We start from the raw sequence: 9,143 nt of genomic DNA on the forward strand, positions 1-9,143 counted from the left end.
CGTCGAAACAGTTACTTGAGACAGTAGCTTGAGACAAAGAGCCACAACAGAATCATTTTTACATTGAATCCCGCGTAAAAGAATACAATAATGAATTACTGGGTTCATTTTTATCAACAGCCCTGAAGATGAAGACTGAATCCTAAGATTGGTTTGACGCAGCTCTCCACTCTTCTCTCCTATCTAATCATTCAACGCCTACATAATTCTTCCGCTCCTTGTACTTAATCAACTGTTTATGTATCTCTGCTGTTCTTCCTCACCACCACTTCTTTAACGATAAACTACATTAGACGATTGTTTCTCAAGATGTGGCCGATTAAATTGACTCCTCCTCAACTATAGGTTTTCAAGAGACCTCTCCTCTCCTCCTCATCTTAGCACTTCCGTTACTGACAACATTATGAAAAGTGCTGCCACTTCTTCCCATTATTTACAAAAGCACTATACATCAACTGTGTTTGGCGAGATATGGTGGAACAGCATGCTGAATAAAATGAAAAAACTTATTGTACTATCCAATGGTTAATTAATAATAACAACGCGTTTTGACGCCTAGCGTCATCAACTGGTCAAGTAAAAACAGCAAGTGAGTAAGATCTCACTTGTTATTTTCGAGAGACTTCTTTCCTCTCCTAATCTTCTCAGAACTTCCGTTACTGACAACATTATGAAAAGTGCTGCCACTGCTTTCCATTATTTACAGAAGCACTATAGATCAACTGTGTTTGGCGACATATGGTGGAATAGCAGCCATACTACCCTTAAGTTCCCAATTGCTAAACTCTACAGTGCTCAATAAAATGGTAAAACATATTGTACTGTCAACTGGGTAATTAATAATAATATCGCGTCATGGCGCTTAGAGATATCATCAGGTCAAATAGAACTAACAAGTGAGATCTTACTCATCCAGTAGTTAATAACAATTAATTATTAATTTATAAATAATTAATTGTTGAGAACTACTTGATGAGTAAGATCTCATTTGTTATTTCAATTTGATCTGATAATGATGCTGACAATTAATCATTAATATATAAATTATTGATTATTAATAACTACTTCATGAGTAAGATCTCACTTATTTCTATTTGACCTGGTGATGACGCTGAGCGTCGTCGCGCGCTGTTATTATTAAATACCCAGTTGAAAGTACAATATGTTTTACCATTTTATTAAGCACTGTAGAGTTTAGCCGTTGGTAACTTAAGGGTAGGATGGGTGCTATGGTCGTAGTGTGAATGGATACGTGATTTCTACGATCGTGCTTTCAATAATAATGAAAATGAGGCAAGAGACTACGTATGAAAATAAGACGGTGTTGTCGGAGAGGTTGGATTTTTGGAAGTTGCCCGTGAGCCGAGCGTGGAATGGGTATCACACGAAAAAGAGACTCGTGGAATGGGAAGGAGAAGCCACGGCGAGGGGGGAGAAGAGGAACCATGGGAATATCGTGGTAAAGGGTATTCCCAGAAGGGCCATCGCCCCTTAACCACTAGAATAGGGAAAATCCAAATGACTGGGGGAAGAAGGGGATAATATAATATCTGGCAGCGAGCATTTAATTTGATATCTCTTTTTTTTTCGAGATGATTTTTGTGTCGGTCGTGGGAAATTTCAATTCGGACGCCCGTGGAAATTCCTTGAATGGAGAATGATACGTGGTTAGTGGTTAACGGTCATGTGAGATCCGGAGTAAAGAGTACATTTCCTGTCCTTTTAGTTCAATTTGCGAAAATGAATCGGAATAAAATGATTTTAATGCAAATATTAACTTTCACGGCGTTACATTCCAAAAGAATGGGAAATGAAAAAAATGTTCACTTAAAAAAAAAAACTGGACAAATCAGATAATTGATGCTAAATGGCATACGTAAAAGAATAATGTAATATCAGCCGTGAATGCAAAACATGAAGATGTAGAAATTTATTTTCATTTTATATCAATTATTATCAATTAAAAAGTCGTAGAAGAATAAAATGTAGACCAATGGGATAAAGTGTCATTGAATCATCAGCAATCAAAGTGAATCAAAGGATACTAATTAACCTCCTTCCTTTTTTCCCTAAATTGCTCTTCGTATCAATCCTTCCTCAGAAAAAATAAATTAACAAGCGTGCAGCTCAACAGCTTCCACATTTTACACAAATCCTAAACTTCTAAGGCAATATTACACATGCCACTGAGTTCAGTTGCTACATATATTGTTCCGTTTCCCCTAACACAAACCTCACGGGAAGATAAAAACATCAAAATTAAAAGATCAACAACCTTGGAGTAAGCTACAAGCACCATACATGAAATCATTTACGCCGTCAAATGGACTTTCCCACTATCTGAAATAACCTTGTGACAGATACGTCGAAATAACTCGTGAATTCAGCAAGGTGACATGTAGTGGAACGTTGAACAACTTCTTTCAAAACAACAATATTTTGCCTTCATAGGAGTTGGTAGAGATACCTTCATTTAAGCAATAATATGTTCATACTAATGCAAACTAAGTTTATTTTTCATAAAAATATGTGCGGAATGCATTCAAGCGGCGGTAAAAATTAAAAGTGATACTCAGTCCCACTAAATTAAGCCTGAATATTTTCTCTATACTTAAAAATGGGGACTAGTCTTGTAAATTACGATTAATGTTCTGTACCTACCTGCTATATTCACAACAGTCTGCCTTGGACATTTTATTGCAAGCGAGCAAGTAAAAGGCTATTGATTAGGCTGCCTACCTTGAAAACTTATAAATTCAGAAGACTAGAGCATAAAATGTTAAATTATGGTATATTAATTCAAAGAATCTAGCTTAAGGGGGGCAGCAGCGGTGAATAGTAGGTACGTATCTAATGAGTCTTAATCCGGGATCTGCTGTTCTTAACAGATAATATGGCTAAAAGCAGTACTCTTTGGACTACAGAGCATGTGATGATGGCTGTGGCCATGACGATGACATGCTTTAACTTATTTACTTCGATAGTCGATGGTAAATTGATCAAATTTCAGGAGCCACTGACGATAGATAAAATAGATGAAATATTCCACTACATAGGTAAAGCTATAATTTTATGATCATTATGTATCATAACGAGAGGTTAGATACTCGAAAATATGCAGCGTATCGAAAGTATTCGTCTCATTTAACTTAAAAAATAAAGAAATTGCAATTCACTAAACAGAGTATGATGGAAACTTCCGCCATGTGGACTTTAGTACTCCACTAATTATGAAACTATTTTGATTTGTTGAACAAACGTTAAGCCTACTAATAGTGGCCACAAATCATTTGTCAGGACTAAAATCTAATCAAGTTCAAGTGATCATCCGTGAGGGAAAATAGGCTACAAAAATACTACGTGAAAGAGTAGCCTACCTAAGGAATCGGCGTCTCCATACAGGGTGAAGCAGTGGGATTACAAGGTAACGAACAACCGGATGAATATTTCTAGCACTCGACACAACACTCACTTTCACAAACGCAAAACTTCACTCGGTAATGAGCACCTACAAAATATTCACGAGATTCACTTGGGGGACTCCACGTATCTCCACGAGCCTTTCAGAATGCCTTTCACAGGTTCAATGCGAAATACTTTCCTCACAGCTGATATCCCATGCGAGGACACAGAGACCTTCCACTCGTATCCAAACCCAGGACTGTTGAGGCAGGAAGAGGCGCTCGCCGCGAACAAGGCATTCATACTGTCAGGAGACCGGAGCATTCGCCTATGAATTTTATGAAACCGACCTTCATATATTACTCATATATTCCACGTCTACTGAGAGTCAATTTGACCCAAGCAGGTTTAGAGTCAATTTGACCCAAGCGGGTATCGAAAATGGCTCACTTTGACTATTATTCTCATGCCATGAGACCCCAGCACACTTGCATATAGGAATCGAACCACTGCTTCCTCTTTTAAATCCCGTCTGCGATCTTCGAAGAAAGCCAACGCTTTTCTGCTAGTTCTGAAATGCTTGAGGAAGGGGGGGAAACATTTTCTGAGTCATTATGCAGAGGCAGCCTCTTGACAACATTTAGATGGATGAAATTTTCCGCGAATCGAGAAGACACTACAGGGTGTTTCAAAACGAATATACGTATTTCGAGTGAATACATGTATTAAACTTCAAGACATACGAAACTTTAAACACACATATTTACGAACCTCTCAAGTTCAGATTACAGATATACAATATATCCTCAGTGACGTCATTGCGAAATTAACAGTGCCGGAACGCACTTTCCGTAGCTTTTTTTTAGAAGTGAAATATTTATTTGTGTTTTGTTTATTACAAGTTATAATTTACATTTTATTATAATTTTTTTGTCCTGGGTGGTAATGTATACATTAGAAATTTTGAGGCTACACATTTACTAAAAGTGTTATTTGACTATTATTTCTTTTGTCAACCAGATCACCACTGATCCTCCATTGACAGCAAAACGAACAATATCACATCGATAATCAAATTCCTCACATTCTCGGGAAAGCATGCCCTTCGTCACTGATGTTATGGAAGAACGGATCCAGGTATTCACCTATTCCAGGTACTGCGAAAGTGGCGTTACATTGACGTCAATGGCGTAGCCAGGAATTTTGTTCGGTGGGGGGTCCAAAACCAGGGAGGGGGAATTTTTTAAAAACAGGGCACTAAGTAATGGGTTTTAAACTAATTTAAACACTTTTAATAATCGAAAAACCTTAATACGCTAAAAAAAACATTTTGTAAGTTCATGATATTTTATTTTCTTTTATGAAGGAAAATAATTGTATTTTTATATTTCCGGACCTCTCCTGGCTACTCCACTGATTGAAAATTTCTTTAACGAAACCCCACAGGAAGATGTCACGGGGTATCAAATCCGATGACCGTGTAGCCCAGGTGAGACAACCTAAGTCGCCAGCTCCTTGACGAACAATCCAAGGGTTTGGTTAGTTTCATTCATATATTCACGCAGTTGGCGACTCCAGTGAGGGGGGTACCGCATCTTGTTGAAAAATTATGTTGTCTTCGAGCAGCCTCGGAAATAATCGAGGAACAACGACCGATAGTTTGGACAAAATAATGCTATGTAATACACATGTTCTTTTAGAAACGCCCTCTATTCAATTTTTTTAAACTCTTCGAGTCGTCGAGACGAAAAATGCGTAAATATGCATGCCAATTTAAATCTCTCATCTCACCATTAAGGAATATATAGAGACCTTGGGGTCAGAGCTAAGCATTTTCCTTACATCGGGCCGCTTCCCTTCCCCGTAATATGGTGAATGTTTAAGCGTTTAGCTGCCTACCGCTCGCCACTAAGAGCTATCGAGGTATTTCCCATTTTTCAATAAGTAGTATCGTATTTACATATTTTTTCAAATTTCACATTCATTTTAAATATAAAATATCATTGTATGCCCTTCTTTGAAATTCCTTGACCTAGACGTTGAGTTATTTTGTGAGCCAACCCCCTAACTCAAATATTTTCGATATCCACAACTACCTATCCTTGATATGAATTCCTCGTCCACAGTTTTCGCCGGTGAATTTAAAATCATTTTCCTGTGGTAGCCATTAAAATTTCATGAAAATGAAAAGGCAGGAGCAATTTCCACAATTTCCACAAAAAATTTTGGAAATTGCTCCTGCCTTTTCATTTTCATTATGTCACGTTTCCACTCCATCTCGCCTGAAACCTCAGACTATATTAAAATGTCAGTTATACCTTTCATTAAAATTTTATTAGGCTACACGTTGCACTTAAGCTATAAACATCGCCACATTCATACCGGAAGTAGGAGAATGAATAATAATGAAGAAGAAGAATTTTGATCTCTTTGATCCAAAAAAAATTCGAAGGCAATTATTTCTGAAGGGAACAAAGAAAACTAAAAAAAAACAGCTTCGAGGTCAGCGAACAATTTTAAAAAGGTAATGCTACGCGTAGAATTGGAGCACAGTTTGAACTGGTTGGTTTGCGATCTTCACATACCCACAATGAAGGAAATACGGTGGACTGGAGACCTGACTGACTGATTGAAGACCGTGTCTCACTAGATTCCCTTGAGATCGGTCGGGAAAGGTTAGCGCCACTGCGATGCGACGAAACATCTCAACAAGTTTTTAATCACAACGACGACCACCCGCGAAAGTTTTAATGAATAATTCATTATGTACTGATCGGAGAGCTCATAAAATGGAAGAACACACTTCTACAAGTGCATATTCCAGAGAAAAAACATGTAATAATTGTACTATTCATCACCACTGGTAAACAATCCTATGATTGGTTTGGCGCAGCTCTCCACTCAGTTCTCCTATAAGCTAATCTTTTCACACCTACGTATTTCTTCTCTTTCGCATCCTTTTTTGCCTGTTCCAATTATTTCGTTCGAGCTCTTCCTCTTCCGTTCTAGCCATCTACTTGTTCCTCGATGATTGCCTTCACCAGACTATCATGTCTCATGAGATGGCCCATAGGGTTTCTCCGTCTTCTTGTCGAGGTTTTCATGAGACTGCTCTTCTTCCCTACTCTTCTTTAGACTTCTTCATTACTAACTCGGTCGGTCCATTTGATCCTCATCATTCTTCTCTAGCACCACATCTGGAAGGCCCTTGATTTCTCTGTGGTTGTCATTGCCCATGCCTCACTTCCACGTACTTCACATATTGTACTATTACTAATCCCAAAAGTAGTTGCTATAGAATCGTCTGCTAATTTTGTCATTCACATTTAAGGAAATTAGAAGGGGTATTGGAACCGTATGGACAAACTTTGGGCAAATATTATAATTAATAATATTATGAAAAATGTCAAGCTTTCATATTTTAGTGTTTGTTTGCAGCTGAGTTGGTAAAAGACGATAGATAGGAAGGTTATCATCGATAATTTTCCAAGGTTAATAGGTCAACTAAGATAAAATAGATCAAAAGAGGGCAGTTTTCAGGACGAATGGGACGAATGGAAAATTAAGATCGGAGTACAGGATGGGAGAGGCGAGGGTCGCGTGGGAGTTCTTCCCCCTGTGGTCTAGGGACTGAGTGGAGGAGGCGATCCCTTTGTGACTTACCGAACTGGGCAAAAAAAAACTCGTCTGGCCCGAGAAGGGAAAGAAAGATGAGTCGAATGGATGGGTTTGAAGACCGCGGGTAGGCGGAGGGCAGACGAGGGAGAGAAGCGGCTGAGGTGGTGGTGGTCCCACACCGAATGCCCTGGCCATAACACACAACAAGCGAGCCGACCGGCTGATCTCAGAAAAACGTCACTCTCTCGGAAACCAAGGTGGGGAAGAGGGGTTTTTTGGGGATGGTCGGAGGGAGAGAGGGAGGAGGGCAAGGAAGGGAGAAAAATCCCCTTTTGACCTACGAGCACAAATATATGTTATTATTGCCAGTGTCTTTTTCATTTTTGAAGTCTGCTGGAAGATTTGATTTTTATGAACAGGCGACTCAAGGGGGGAGGGGATAGCTTAAAAAAAAGAGGGTTGTTCGCAGTACGTACGTTGGGGGTTGGGTCCAGCGAGCACGGACGGCCTTGAAGAGGTTACCTAAGGGATGAAACAAGGCTTAACACGCGAAATACGAGGGCGAGGGAGCGAAGGAGTCGAGAGAATAAGGGCGATTCTGACATCACTGCCGGAGTTATTTGTGATAACCTCCTGCACTGAAATGATAACCTCTTTCGCTAGCTTGTCATGTACTTCCTATGCTAAATCGCACAGTGACGAGTGTAGCTCGTCATAAGATTTCCATCATTTTAACAGAATTTAGAGGAATAACATATTACATGTTTTGAAAGTTTAACAATTTTAAAAGATCCATTGTGTACATAAAGAAATCATAGGTCATGAAATAAGATGCATTCAAAGGAAAAAAATGTAATAAAAGTACTTATCGATAGTTATGTTCTCGATGTTCTTACGGAAAGATGGATCGAACAGTATGAAGTAATAATCTCTTTTTATTTCACTATTCTACGTTGATTACAAGCTACAAAATATCATTTTATTACCTACCGTTCCATTTAAAAAGAACCAAAAAAGATAAATAGAGGATAGGATCACGGTATTCAGAAAATAAATTTAAGTGAAAGGGTTTAACCGGATGATATGCGCGGCTAATGTCTTTCTAGAGAATAATCCATTCAGTGATATCTTCTATGATCGCTTGAGAAGTCTTAAGAGTAGGCCATTTACTTATCCTGGCTCCTTATTTATAGTATCTTTTTAGTTGTTTTATTTATTAATTTTTACCACTATTTTTACTTATTCTGTACTTGACATTCTGTACTTGACATTATAACACTTGTAATTGGAGTTACATGTTATTGTAAAATAAATTATTATTTTCATTACAGGGTACGTGGTTAGTTTCTTTCCCTGGGACACCGTGAAATTCGAATATTTTATTTTGGGGTGTTCGAGGAAGTGGAAGGGGTGAAGATTGGTTTATAGAAAATTATATCGATAAATTAACGGCAGGGAGCAATATGCGTGAGATTATTTGTCTCTTTTTATTCATCCCAATTACCGCCGATGCATCCCAACAGCGCGATGAGGCCTTTCCATTGGTATTCTTAGCAATTAACATTTAACGAGCACAAGCATACACGTCCTGGATAGGGGTAACATATCAGGGCAGGACTCGAATCCGCGACCTTCGGTACCGAGGCCGACCAGTACCCATAGATGAAAAGCAGTGTACGTAGATATTAAAATATATGGCAGTCCTTGGGTACTGACGGATGAAAGTTAATACTTCTTTGGCGTAAATTGTGGAAGACCTATTTCGCGTATGAATTTTTCCACATTAAATGAATTGTAACGAAATGCCGTTTTCAAAAAGATTTGAATTAATAATTTGCAATTTATATATTTTCATAAACTTCAATGCTAGAAAATAAATATTATTTGCATAAACGGCATCAGCACTATATGCATGAAAGCTAAATGTTGCGAGTTGCAACTATACACCACACAACGCAGTTATGAAAAACATAATACCACCTTGTTCCGGCAATGAAATTATTTATTACCATGTAATATGTAATAGATAATATAGACTGGTATAAGCTGAGTGGTAGGAATGAGTACCATTTACGCAAGTAAAATGACCATATTCTACTCTCATGTTGAACCTGAAACTATAA

The sequence above is a fragment of the Ischnura elegans genome, chromosome 3, assembly GCF_921293095.1.
Source record: "Ischnura elegans chromosome 3, ioIscEleg1.1, whole genome shotgun sequence".
Classification (NCBI taxonomy): Eukaryota; Metazoa; Arthropoda; class Insecta; order Odonata; family Coenagrionidae; genus Ischnura; species Ischnura elegans.